This window comes from Colossoma macropomum, unplaced genomic scaffold (genome assembly GCF_904425465.1).
Source record: "Colossoma macropomum unplaced genomic scaffold, Colossoma_macropomum, whole genome shotgun sequence".
NCBI lineage: Eukaryota > Metazoa > Chordata > Actinopteri > Characiformes > Serrasalmidae > Colossoma > Colossoma macropomum.
The window spans coordinates 178549-193525 of record NW_023495633.1 but is presented as its reverse complement, the minus strand read 5'-3'; the positions used below and the strand labels follow the sequence as shown (position 1 = coordinate 193525).

The 14977-nt window shown below is 38.4% G+C and overlaps 1 protein-coding gene across 2 annotated transcripts in view; it reads left to right on the top strand.

The window, feature by feature from the left end:
- The first annotated feature begins 1172 nt into the window (after nucleotides 1-1172).
- The window catches only part of si:dkey-119f1.1 (uncharacterized protein LOC557127 homolog), a 175144-nt gene continuing 161339 nt past the window's right edge, over nucleotides 1173-14977 (top strand). The window contains exon 1 of one of the 2 annotated variants that reach the window (XM_036563108.1): nucleotides 1173-1342. The gene's annotated coding sequence lies outside the window, so the exon portion shown is untranslated. Of the gene's footprint in view, nucleotides 1343-8926; nucleotides 9038-14977 lie in introns of those variants that run through there. The other variant, XM_036563109.1, reaches the window with a different exon arrangement.

Genomic DNA, 14977 nt, shown 5'->3' with positions numbered 1-14977 from the left:
GAATTGCTTTTAAATGTGATTTTTAGACATGTAAAATATCTTTCAAACTATCTTCTTTTCACAGTCAAGTATTACATTCATTCTTATGTAAGAATTGCAGGGGTTGGATGGAAGAGGGAATTTGGTCTGTTGTACAGATAATGTATAGTGAAGGAAACTTCCTCAGTAATACAGTTCTCAAAAACCATATAACATTACTTGTACTCATAAAAAGGGTCTTACATAGATTACTGCTATTCCTCTTGGTAGAAGCATTGTTGTGGTCAAGACTATTAGAAATGAGTCTGAGCCAAGACTGAGACTTGGACATATCGAGTCTGAGTCAAGTTTAAGACTTTGTAGTAGTCGAGTCCAGGCCAAGACCAAGACTTTGTAATAGTCCAGTCCAGTCCAGGTCAAGACCAAGACCAAGACAAGTAGTTGAGTCCGAGTCAAGACAGAGACTTTGTAGTAGTTGAGTCTGAGTCAAGACCAAGACTTTGTAGTAGTCAATACCAGATTATGTTTTTTTCAGAATGAAAAAATAAAAAGAAGAAAGAACTGATTTTTTTTGTAGTCCATTGTGCATTCATTATTATTCATTATACATGCTATTTATTCACCAATCTCTTTATTAGGTACACCTACCTTGCATCCACATGTATTGCCCATTTTGTGGACTCCATTTACCATATAGGTGCACTTTGTAGTTCTACAATTACAGACTGTAGTCCATCTGTTTTTTGCATAATTATTTGCATAATTTGTAATTCCACCTTTGCCAAGTTTATTAGTGGTCAGGACCTGCTGGACCGCCACAGAGTATGTTTTATTTGGGTGGTGGATGATTCTCAGCGCTGCAGTGACATTGACGTGGTAGTGTTATGTTAATGTGCATTGCACATGACCTGGAATATAAATGTATTAAAATGCTCTTTTTATTAAAATATGTTAATAATACTATAATTCTGGCTAAATATTCTGTACATAAATGCAGAATCTTTAAAAATAATCCCAATTGGTTAGCATTTTAAAATGAATTGGCATTGTGTTACAAATCTCTAAAATGTATGTGTGGTAAAAATTATCATAAAGTGTAGGCTATTTTGAAAGTTAATGGGTTGGGCGTTTTTCCCTCTTCTAGGTATGTACTTATTTTGTTACTGCCTCTTAAGGTTGCTGAAAGAAATGTATTTGCAAAGCCTGTTTCATAATGACTGCAAAAAAAATTCAAGTGTGTGGCCCAGTCACAGTATAGTACGGTAGCACGGTAGGTGGCGGTCTGCGCGTGTAGTTTGCGATCCGGCATAACTCCCAGTAGAAGAAGAACAAGCGGCAGCGCGGGACGAAACAGTGGTTTGAGGTATGTTTGTATACTGAAGTGCTACTCACTGTGGTATATCTACTCATATCATGTGTTCAGGTATTAGTTGTAATAAATGTGCTTTTGTCACATTGAATGGTCTTGCTCGGAAGGTCTGTCTCCGAATGAAAGACCGTATCTTTTCGGTTAGCTTGCTAGTTAGCTAGCTATCTTAGGCCACTCATGCTTCGTTGCTCATACTTGGTTGCGTCTAGCTAGCTTAGCTAAGTAAGTCCTGATTTTGCCAGCTTTTATGACTGCACAAACCAGATCATAAATCACAAGTGATATAACATCATATATAGTTTTTGCCTATTGTGATGGAAGGGCAAACGTTAATATTACTGTTTAGTGCATTGTGCTTTTCCGCATTTCTTAAAATCCATAGATTGGGTTTTGTTTTCCAATACAGCACGTAACGTTAGAAGCGAAATTGCAAGCTTCTTCAGTGTATCTGATTTGGCGCCATGTCAGTAGGAAATTTGAACTTGAAGTTTAAGTGGTGGTCGCCCAGCCCATAGATGCAAAAATAGGTATACATAGAGATGCCCCGTTGTCTGTTCGCAATCACGAGGTATGTGTCTGCGCGTCCGCCATATTCAGAAGGTCAAGATCCATTTGTAAACAATTACACGTGTATTGAGATATGATGAGTTCTCACGATTAATTAACCTTTGCTAAACACTCAATTTGTTTTGTTACAATGGTCAGACATTTCTGTATGTTGTGCACCGAAGTGACCAAGTTAAGGAAAATGTAGATTTAAATTTATGTATTTCATTGCTACTTACTAGGTAGTGATGAGATCTCTATTGAGCAAAGGGAATATAGCATATACAATGGTGCTGGAAAGTTTGTGAACCTTTTAGAATTTTTTTTTCTTTCTACATAATTGTGATCTAAAATGTGATCAGATCTTCACTTAAGTCATTACAGAAGATATAGAGAACCAAATAAAACAAGTAACAATTATGTTTTTCATTCCTATTTTGATATTTTACATGTACATATCTGCAAATGTCACTATCCAATATTTTGCATGTCGATATCTTTACATGTTGTGCATGCAAAACTGCCTTCTGAAAAGAGCCCCGCACACCAGATTTGCTGCGTGCAGAGTACAAAAATTCAAAACCATTATTTGTAATGGGGAAATAATAGAGATACACTCTCCAGCGGCGACATGTTGCATTTATGCTTTCGCTCGCGCCATGACTCCAAGCACTGTTCAGTTTCTCAGCGTGTTTGCTCAGTATTTGGCACACAGCGTGTTCTTTTAAATGAAACAGCTTTATTTGAAATTGTTTTTAGACAGAGCTCTCTGTAAGGGCTGTGTTTGACTGTAGAATCCTCAGACGTATTAGCCTCAGTTGTGATTCCTGCTGTTATTGAGCTACAGAGAATGATGTTAAAACACACAGATGAGGAGCATCAAAACTGTGCAACTGTACAGAAGTGCTGTTCTGATGTGCAACAAGATCCAAGGTAATTTATGTAGCATGGCTAGTTAATGCTCGTCATCTAAAAGATCAGCAAGATTTTAATGATTTCACAGCAGTTCCTCATGGTATCGGACTCGGTGCTAAAATCGTGCTCGTAGTCTGTCTAAAAAAAAAATCGTAACGATACATCCCTACTAATGATGTCACATTATCGTCAGTGAGCTTTTGAATATTAGGTGCTGTTGTGTATCTCCGGTAGGGCTACGTCGGAAAATTATGACTACTGGGCTTGGTGTTAGTTGACTCAAGGTATTTGAGCAGCCTTCGACACCCAGCATCCTCCACAACAGAGAATGGCTGATCATCCAGGGGTGCATTTCCCAAAGACATAGTTTAACGTCCATCGTACTGAAATGATAGAGACTCTCTCTCTACACCTTTACCACAGTGGCTGATCAACGACACTTTATTTGAATAAGAAGTCGACTTCAACTTCATCAGAAATTCTAGTCTAGCAGTATACTGATATTCCAAAAGCATACTGCTCTAATAAAGCACTGCAACTGTGGATTTAATCTCATTTGTTGGGCCGTGCTAGTAGTTGACGTCTTTAATTAGCCAACTCGGTACAATGAAGCTGCAACCAGAGCTCTCTTTTGCTTCCTAGCCAAAACTATTAAACCTGTACTTTTTGAGGGTCGTCATTCTTCCTCATTGATCTGTCCCTAACTATAACCACCTCATTCACATTTGAAACTACATGTACATATAAAAACTTGAATCAATTAAATATATAAAAATAGTAAAACACAAAATTTCTAGTCAGATGAGCTAAGTTAGCTGGCTGTGTTAAAATAACTTTCCTTAAGAATCAAAAATGTAATTTTTGAAGAAAAACCTATATCCTTGATTCTTTTTTATGATTAACTGTTTTTATTGATTTTTATATTATATTTAGATTAATACAAAACCACATATATTTGTATTTTTGCAACAGCATGACACTCTTTACCCTCCCCCTTCACACCCCAACTGTGTCGGTACTACATTTATGACCTGACCTAATCAGTGCAGTACAAAGCTAAGTATCATAAAAATAAAAAAAATAAATAAGCGAGCAAGCAAACAAACTCCAGTAAATGTTTCAGCATACCGGTGACCATAGATACACAAATCTTAAAAATAAATAAATAAAGTAAAATGACAAAAATAAATAAAAAATACAATAACAACAAAGAGGGTCACACCACATTTACTCATCTTTAAGAACTTTCTATAAATCTTAAATATTTGTCCCATTTATGTCTATACACTTCTAAATGCCCGAACAATTTAAATGATAATTTTTCATATGCAGCTACTTCGCCCATTTCAGCAATCCATTCTTGAAATGATGAAGGACCTGCTTCCTTCCACCTCCTAAGGATGACCTGCCTACTAATCATTATACTGGTTTGAATCCGTGTCTTTAAATGCCTGTCCCTGGTTTCTAGCACCAAGGGATCTCCTAAGACAAACAGTCTTGGGCAGAAGGGAGTTTGACTACCTAATACTTAACAAATAAAATCATAAAGCATCATCAAAAAATCCTGAACTCTAGGGCAGTGCCACATAGTATGAATAAAGTCCTCAGACTTTATCCTTTATACTGTTGAACCAAATCGTTAAAAGTTTTCTAGACCATCCTGACTGTAGAGGTCAGCCAGAGTATAGATACCCTTTTCCACCCGTTGTTTCCACAAGAAAGGAGACCTTCCAATACACAGCTTTGGATTCAACCAAACCATTCAATTCCTATTTAAGTAGGGATTTAAATTGAACATGTTAGCAATTTTTAATCATGCTGAGTGTAAGTGAAAAAATAATGGAAAGTGTTTTTGCTTTTTTAGTTAATTTAGTAGACAGGCATTGAAGTAGAGGGTGGGGACCAACAACAGAGTGCTCCATACCATACCAAGGAGTAGCTCTTTCAGGAGGAAGCGACCAATGTGCCAGGTGTCATAGGGTGAACTCATAATAATACAGCAATAATTACTTTAAGCCTAAACCCGCACTATCAACAGGCATCTGTAATTTGCCCAAGCGCTGACAAGGGCACTTCCCATTCCAAATGAAAGAACTAGTTATCTTATCAAATTGCTTTAAGTATGTCAAAGGCATTTTTTCATTGGCATTGATTGTAGTAAATAATTAATTTTTGGAATGCAGTTCATTTTCAAAACATTCACCTTACCCATCATAGACAAGTACAAAGAAGACCACTTGTCAATATCACACAATATTTTTTGCGTTAAAATTTACTCTCACTAGATTCTTTAACTGCAGGGGAAACAGAATGCCAAGATATCAAACACTTTGCTGGGCAGTCAGAGGAAGAGCCTCTGATTTAGTCCAGTTGACCCTATATCCTGAGAACTTAGAAAATGAATTAATGATTCTAAGCAAGCTAGGGACTGATCTACCTGGATCCAATACAACCAAAAGAATATCATCAGTGTATAACATCAATTTGTGTATAGACCACCCTACAGAGACCCCTGGGAAATCCTCATCCTTTCTTATAGCTGCGGCCAGAGGCTCCAAAGCCAAACAGAACAAGAAGGGAGATATTGGTGATCCTTGTCTCATTCCTGTACCAAGAGAAAAATACGTAGAAATTAGTTCATTGGTCTGAACAGCTGCTTCCGGTCAGTGATATAATAGCCTAACCCTCCTTATAAAGACACGTACACCGATCAGGCATAACATTATGACCGCCTCCTTCTTTCTACGCTCATTGTCCATTTTATCAGCTCCACTGACTATGTAGGCCCACTTTGTAGTTCTGCGATTACAGACTGTAGTCCATCTGTTTCTCTGCATACTTTGTTAGCCCCGTTTTACCCTGTTCTTCAGTGGTCAGAACCCCCATGGACCCTCACAGAGCAGGTATTATTTGGGTGGTGGATCATTCTCAGCACTGCAGTAACATTGATGTGGTGGTGGTGGTGTGTTAGTGTGTGTTGCGCTGGTCTGTCCTGTGGGCAGCATCCTGTGACCACTGATAAAGGACTAGAGGATGACCAACACAAACTGTGCAGCAGCAGATGAGCTATTAGGAGTGTCTAATAGAGTGGACAGTGAGTGTTTAAAAATGCCAGCAACACTGCTGTGTCTGATCCACTCGTACCAGCGCAACACACCACCACCACATCGGTTACTGCAGTGCTGAGAATGATCCACCACCCAAATAGTACCTGCTCTGTGAGGGTCCATGGGGGTCCTGACCACTGAAGAACAGGGTAAAAGGGGGCTAACAAAGTATGCAGAGAAACAGATGGACTACAGTCTATAATAAAGAACTACGAAGTGCACCTATATAGTAAGTGGAGCTCTTTCTGTTTAATGTATATAGCGAGCAGTCTCCATGCCTTAACTCAAAATATTCTTAACTCAAAGAATTCTACTTGCTGGCATAATAAACTATTATATTGATATTTTAAATGAGTTAGCTCCCTCAGGCCATTCTGTGAAACCTGTCCTTGACCTTTTTAATTTTACTTTCCAAGTCAAAATTTTTTGGCACTTTAAGCTTTTTAAAATGTGAGGCATACTGAATAATATATCCCCTTAGGACTGCCTTAAGAGCTTCCCAGACTACCCCCACAGAAGACGCTGAAGCCAAATTAATCTCAAGATAAAGCCTTGAAGAAGCGGCAAGTTAAATCTCCATTTATATGTTTGAGATCTGGCATTTTGAGGTATTAATTTCAAACTCACCCAAGCATGATAGGAAACTAAAATAATACCAATAGAGCACCTGGACGTTAAAGCAACCAATGATTTAGAAATTAAGAAAAAATCTATCTGAGAATATATTTAATGCACTGGTGAGAGAAAAGAATAGTCACGCCCAGGTGGATTCATGATTCAATATCAGTTAGCCCTAGAGTTTTGCACATTCTCTGGACAGTTAACAGGGCTTTAGGAGATCTCGATCCCATTTTGCTGCTACGGTACAGTACTGGATCCATTATCAAATTTAAGTCTCCCCCAAGGATAATATTCTGTACCCCTGCTGCATGTATCTTCCCCTCAAGAAGCCCGTTAATATTTTTTTAAGTTCACAGACACCTGGTACCCAGTATAAAAAATAGTGGCAAACAAGGCCATAGCCAGACAAAATATAAGATACTTAAACACAGACACAAAAAAACCCACTGTTAACAAGAAAAGGAAGACAGTAGGGTCTGAACTCAAACATTGCACTCAGATGTCCCTTTGAAAAAAGTCCCACCCTTAACTTAAAGAGACAGTGTCTCTTCCTCTTGAGATACGTGGTGCTTATAAAATTAGTCCAATCTGGTATTCATGTCTTATGCTCGAAATTATCACAAAATCTAAACTGAATGTGACATCTGTAGAGGGGGAAACCCTAGAGGAACTAAAAGCAAATTCAACTAAAAGAATAACAATACATTCCCACTGTCATTTTACAAACAATAATACCAAAGGGAGAAACTTTGCTATTTCCCACCTCTATTGAGTCCGAAGAGCAAAATCACTTGCCTACTATGTCTCCAGCGCCATCCTGTGGACCTGCTACTGCATAGATTCAGTGAAGCTCTTAGCCTTTCATGGGCTATCAAAGGTTTTGTACCCCTCTTTAGTGTCTATTGTTAAATTTGCTGGGTGAAGCATCATGAAGCCCTCTTTCCACGCATGAAACATCTTCTTGCACTCGCTGAATTGCTCCCGTTTCAATTGCATGTCTCTGGAGAAATCTAGGAATATCATGATGTGATTATTGGCCAAGCACAATTTGCCCTTTTCTCTAGCAGCACAATATCTTGATCTCCAGATCTCAGAAATTTCACTAGTATTGGTCTGGGCCTTTCCCGGATATCGGGCCGAGGGCTGCCTGAGATAAGAGGAAGGTCCTCAAGACAATGTGTGAAGTGCCTTACTTCCAACGTTAATACGGTAATTTTTTTTTGGTAAAATAAGCTGTGGAGAGACCGTATTGTCCTACCTTGTACATTATTGCCTGCTAGGGCTGCAACAAACTACTAATTTGATAGTCGAATAATCTGTCGATTACTGAAAACGAATAATCTGTTGTTCAGATTATGAATCACTACATTACCAAATAACTTTTATGTAGCTATTAGCTTTTAAATTTAGCTTGAGGTTGTTATATGCATTTGCTAACTAACAATGAAGACAATAAAGATGAATAACATTGTTATTCACTGTTTTAATGAAATTTCCTGCTAATACAAAAGAAAAATAAATAAAACACCAATGTATTTTTCCTGTCAAAATTTATAACCAAGGATGTGCAAAGTAGCAGCAATAAAATATAACAAAATTAAATCAGTTTTTCTGTAATCAAGTAAATAAAAAAATCAATCTAAATTTAAATATTAAATTTAAACAGTGCAGTCTGTGCTTTGTGCATTCTGCTGTCTGTCTACACTCTGGTGCAACAGAATTTTACAATTACAGTTCTTTAGTGAAACGGAGGAAAGTCAGCTTCTCTGTGCTCCTGTGAGAGTCTCGCTCTCTTCTGAGAGCAGATTCTCCCTGCTGCAGAGGAGACACACTCTGGAGTGGATGGGAAAATGGCAAACGTTTGTGGCAAACTTGTTCTCTATGACTAGTTAAATTTGAACGATTTTGTGTAAACGCTTCATTTCAACGGTAACCCTTCATCCAGTTGCCCTGTATGTTCATGTAGAACTACCTCCTGAAACTGTTAGCGAGTGGTGCTAAATGTTTGTGGAAAACAGAAAACTGTTTGCAAACGCTCTCCTGTGTTTGCCGAATTTGAATGTGCCGGTGACCTCGACGTTAAGACAGTGATGCAGTGTTTAAAACTGAAAACGTTATCTGGAAAATGAACAGGGTCGCTGTGAGTAATAGTTACTTGCTTCTCTGTTCCAACTCCATTAATGATTCCAGAAAACATGCATTTCGAAATAGAAATTGTTACAGCTCAGCTCATAACATGGAGGGCAAAATTTAACATTAACATTAGCTAACTAGCTCGCCAGCACAAACCACACACTTCTGTACTTCACATACTACGCTAATGAGTGCACTTCTAATGGTATATGCGCTATTTTTTTACACACTATTTAGTGTGCTAGTATGCGGTTTAGGATGGGGTGTATCTTACCAAGATGAATCTTCACCCACTGAGCTGACAAGTTTCCTCTTCAGAGGCTCCTGCATGGAAGATGTGCTCCCATAGCACGGTCGGGGTCCCAAGGTCGGTTTTACAAATAGCACAACTGACAACTTTTTTTCTGAATTTAGCTTCCACATTTTTGAGGATTTTGTTCTTGAGGCTGCCATTGCGCTGTTGTTAACTCTCCAGTAAGCCGTAATGTCAAAACATTCCTAATGAGCACAAGAAAGACGCATAATGACGTCACAAACTAATCGACTACTACATTAGTTGCCAATTTGGTTGTCGATTTTAGTTGACTATGTTGAATAATCGTTGCTCCCCTACTGCCTGCTTTAGCAGTGATGTAGCTCATTTTCTCAGTGTGTTTATTTTAAAAGAGCATATTAAGAAATCATTGAAATAAGTTTTATTAGATGGTAAAGAGTCAATAACAGTAATCAAGCAAGAAAATCTTCATATTTTCAAGCAAGATTTCTTTCACAGTGAAGTGTTATTCACACTAACAGCTAAGCGGTTGTTACTCCTAGGTGCTTCCATTTCACAGTAATAGCACTTCCAGTTGACAGGGGCAGATCTTGCAGGACAGAAATTTCACAAACTGACTTGTGGCAGAGATGGCATCCTATGACGGTGCCATGTTTAAAGTTACTGAGCTCATCAGTATGACCCATTCTACTGCCAGTGTTTGTCTGTTGAGACTGCTAGGATGTGCTTAATTTTATCCACCTGTTAGAACTGTAGTTCTGCCTCGATTATAAAATTCCACCTTGAGTAATTTATTAGCCAAATAATTTTTAAAGGTTAACTTCAGGTAACAGCTATCAGTGAATGTTTAAAGTCTGTTTTTGAAATAATTACATAGACATTCATTGTAAATTAGTTTAATTGGAGCAGCAGCAATTTTTTATAAAAACGAAAAATGATATGAAAAGTACAATATTTTGCAACATAAATGATCTAGGTTATACATCACGTTTGTGCACTACTTCAATATGAACAAACAATATTGCTAATATGTATAAACTTATATTTTTATATATGTATATCAAAGAACAGTTAAAAGTCTGAAAGCAAAGTTTAAAGAATCCGGGGACACAAACCAAAGAAGAGACCGCGCCCTTTTTACGGGTAGCTCAAACACATTCAACTGCTGTTCGTTCATAGTCATGATTGTTTACCTCTGGATGAACCGTGATGCATTGTTCTTTTGCGCATGCGGGTCAGTTTAGGAGCGTGATCTATTCAGACTAATGTTGCATACAGGTCATATTTTAAAAGACATTGTGAACAGCCAAACCAAAAAATCGGATTTGGTCCACTTTTACCTGCTGTGTACGAAGCCTTAGCTTCAATGTCGCAGTGTCAACGTGGCGGAGTCATGTAACTCCGCACGCGGTAGTAAGTTTTTTAGGGGACAGTACATGAACACATAGAGTGAGGAAAGGATTAACAGAATTAAAATCGAATAACCAACATGGGCAAGATTACGTCAGATAGAGGTACTGAATGTCTGTTCCGATTACTTTTTGATTAGTTGCCCTGCTCTAACTTGAAGGTCTCTACAGTTGACACAAGGCTGTTGGATATTGTGAGGGGGAGCAGTGTTGAGGGATGTCTCCTAAAGTCCATGGTTATCTCCAGTTTTGAGTGTGTCCAGCTCCAAGCCTTTTTAGGCCTAATATAATAAAAGGCTTGAGGCCTTTTTAGGCCTAATGGGCCAAACCAAAAGCTTGAGGCCTTTTTAGGCCTAATGGGCTAAACCAAAAGCTTGAGGCCTTTTTAGGCCTAATGGGCTAAACCTGCAGGAGGGCCCATGCTGCTGTTGCATGCTTGAACCCGCTCATTGCCGCTTGCGGCTATATTTAGGGTTCAAGCATGCAATGCATTGAACCCTATTGGAATTGTCAAGAATTTTTCTTATTATTTTTCCGCCCTGAAATGGAACGCACAGCCCAAACCGTAAGTCCTAGAGACTTGAAACTTGGTCAATAGATAGTAGTCCCTCCCGCTACTCAGGCGCAAGGAATCAGCCCAGTCGGCCACAAGGGGGCGCTATAGCGCAGAAAAATAGTTTTTGCCTAATAACTCCTAAACCAGATTTTTCCCAGACAAGCCACATTTTTTTCCTGATCCTATGGGTCCAAACAAACAACTTTGCCATTTGGACCATTTAGCTCCACCCACTTAGATTTTTAGCTAATTTGCATAATATGCGAAACATACTTTTGCAAACTAGTCCTACAATTGTTGCCTGATCCTCATGTTTTTGAAAAGCCTGAGCCTCAATAATTATCAAAAACATTTTGACTTTTCTAAACAACATGGCTGTCATATGCAAATGAACCCTTCTAAATAAATTCTAAATAATTCAGAATTAATTAAAAATTCTGTAACTCCACAACCCTTCAGCCAAAAAATTTCAAACTTGACAGACACATTTGGGAGAAGATTCTAAGGTAGGCATTCGATTTTTGTGTGCATATGGCATTAGGGGGCGGAGTTAATGCTACATGGCTGTTTCTCAGCATTCGTATATCCGATCAGGCTGAAACTTTGTAAATACCATCTCTTCGCCAGACTATAAGTGATTCCATAAGGACAATTTGATTAATTGAAGTATATGGTCGCCATCGGCCAATCAGCATTTAGCGGGCTTTTGACAGGCTTAACATTGACCAATCATCATGAAACTTGAATGATCTCTACATATAGCCACTTTCTAACAACCAGTAAAGTCTGAAAAAATTTGACCACTGGGGACGCTATTCATAAAAATTAACATATTATTACATATTATTACTATTTTATTACAAGTTTGGTTGAAAATCCATGTGTATCATATGTAGTACGTTATTCCAAACAATTTTGCAAATGCATATTTATTACAAAACTACATCGTTTTTTTGTAATCGGTAACTGTTTAAAAAACCTACTTTTCGAAGTAGTCCCTGGATTTTGATCCAATCTTTCCGAACTTGGTTTGGAAAAATTCTTTGGCATGTGTAGGTAAATAATTCTCAAAAACATTTTGACTTTTCTACTCAGGGTCGTTTGGATCAATCAATTAATTATTGCGACCATGGCATTGTTAGCTTGATTAGCTATAACTCAACAGTCATTGGTCAGATCCTGTCCAAACGTTTGGCTTAATCATTCGAAGACTACGTTATATGAAGGCTTATTATACAAAGGTCAAAAGGTCAGTCTGACCAAAACTTGGTAAACATCTTTGGATATGGTCCCTGATAAAGAATCATACCATATTGTGGCCTTCTCACTAATTCTGACCCACTTTCACTGAGCTCATACTTTACTTTAGTCCTATGTTTCAACTTTTCATCTTTTTCAACTTTACTCATATTTTTGCCTGTAACTTTTGATCAGAGTGAGATAGAGACAAAATTCTTTTTTCTGCTGATTCCTTGGGACTTGTTGAACAATTGCACACCACCCCCCCCCCATCAATTTTTGCCCCAGCCCCTTAGTTTTTGAGCTAATTTGCATAATATGAAAAACCTATTCTTGCGAACTAGTCTTAGGATTTTTTGCCAATTTTCATCAAATTATTACCATAAGATTCAGAAGACACTGATCCTCAAGAATTATCAAAAACATTTTGACTGTTCCACTCAGTGTATTGAGGATCAACCAATTAATTACTGCAAACATGGCATTGCTAGCTTGATTTGCTATAACTCATCAGTCATTGGTCAGATCATCTCCAAACTTTGTGTATTTATACAAATTGAGACTATAATGGAGTATGCCAAGTTTGGTCCAGATAGGCCTTTAGGGGGCGCTTTAGCACTCAAAAACACTTAGAAATCAATTGAAATGCTATTACAATGTTATTACAAGGTCAACATATAAACAATTGGTGCCATGTGACTCAGTCCACTAAGATGAACAACTTTCTAATTACATGTTATGTCAAAAATTGCACTGCTTGTCTTTTATTTTGGCTTATTCATTCAAAGATTTCACTATACACAGACTTATTATACAAAGGTCATTCTGACCAAAACTTAGTGAACGTCTTTGGATATGGTCCCTGATCAAGAATGATACCATTTTGTGGCCTTTTCACTAATTCTGACCCACTTTCACTGAGCTCCTCACACCAATAGGGCCTCTTATGAGTGAATTGGGCCTCATTATGGCCTACAAGAAATCACTGGCTTAAATATAGAACCAATCCACTGTGCAAGTGCAACTTCTTGGATGTTCTACAAACCAGTGTAGATCAGTACATATGAATGCAAACCTATAATGTGTTTAAAACACCACTGCTTCTTGTTTATGGCAACTGAAGGCCTTTTGATGAACTGACTTCCTATCAGTTCTATTCACTCTGCCTATGAATAAGACCCACAGCTTGAGGCCTTTTTAGGCCTAATGGGCTAAACCAAAAGCTTGAGGCCTTTTTAGGCCTAATGGGCTAAACCAAAAGCTTGAGGCCTTTTTAGGCCTAATGGGCTAAAAGAAAAGCTTGAGGCCTTTTTAGACCTAATAGGCTAACCTGCAGAAGGGCCTGTGCTGCTGTTGCATGCTTGAACCCACTCATTGCCGCTTGCGGCTATATTTATTATTATTCTTTTTCCGCCCTGAAACGGAACGCACAGCCCAAACCGTAAGTCCTAGAGACTTGAAACTTGGTCAATAGGTAGTAGTCCCTCCCGCTACTCAGGTGCAAGAAATCAGCCCAGTCGGCCACAAGGTGGCGCCATAGCGCAGGCCAACGCGTTTTGGCTCATAACTGCTAAACCAAATTTTTGCCAGACAAGCCATATTTTTTCTCTGATTCTAGGGGTCCAACCAAACAACTTTGCTATTTGGTTCGTCAATCTCCGCCCAGGAAAATTTTTTCGCAATATTGCAAAATATGCTCATGTGTTTGGTGTCAAAAAATTCAGAAGAGCCTGAAGGTCAATAATTATCAAAAACATTTTAAGTTTTCCATACAACATGGCTGCCATTAGAGATGAAACGGTTACCGGTTTCACGGTAAACCGCGGTAAAATGAATGACGGTTAGTAGTACCGTTTGAACTTTAAAGTATCGTTAAAACCGCGGTCGATTACCGTGGTGTGAAAAACTCGGAGATTCAGAGATATTTCAGCCTTCTAAGAAGACCAAGTCTGATGTTTGGTCATGTTTTGGGTTTTATAAGGATGCAGAAGGAAAGTTAATTGAAGATGACCACTCTGTCTGCAGAACAGGCCAAAAGAAAATAGCGGCGAAAGGGGGCAACACATCAAACCTTCATCTTCGCGACCACCACCCGCTACTTGCAAGAATGCAAGGTTAACTTTAACGGAGAAGTCTGTGGGGACTTCGAAATAGAAGAAATGTCATGGTTTGTGTGGTTTAACTTGTGCTTATGGTTCGTTAATCATATAAAATGAAGCTTTTAACGTCAAAAAAAAAAGAAAAAAAGAAAAACAATCGGTGAACCAACTGTGAATCGAAACTACAACTTTTAACACGTATTTCTGTGGAGCAGAGTCTCCAAAATGAGCTCTGGAACGAGACGCTGAAAAAGTTCAATCTGCACAGCTCCGCTTTCTCGTCTCGCTTGCAGTGTTTACTTTCTGAGAAGAGAATAACACCGTCTCAAATCACTCAATGTCCCCTACATAGTGCGCTACTGTTCAAACAAACATGATCATCATTAACAAGCAGTTGAGTTATAAATTGGGAATTTGTAACCTGTTGTTAATGTTGATTATAGATGACTTAGTCGAACATTTCTTGCACTCTTTGGGTGAAGGATTTGCTATTTCATGATCCAGAAAGTGCACTACATAGGGAAGATAGTGTGCTTTGAGACGGGACCTTGCACGAGTAAACGCTGTGTTTTAGAGGTTAAACTTTAGGAGTGTTTCTGCCGCAGCTCAGATGCATGTTAATTTTAAGTTATGTTTTAGTTTTAAAATGCTTTTAGAGAAGCAGCTCCACAGGTGATCTCACACTGAGTGAGTTCTACACTGTCTGCAGCTCACAGCATGGTCACGCAAT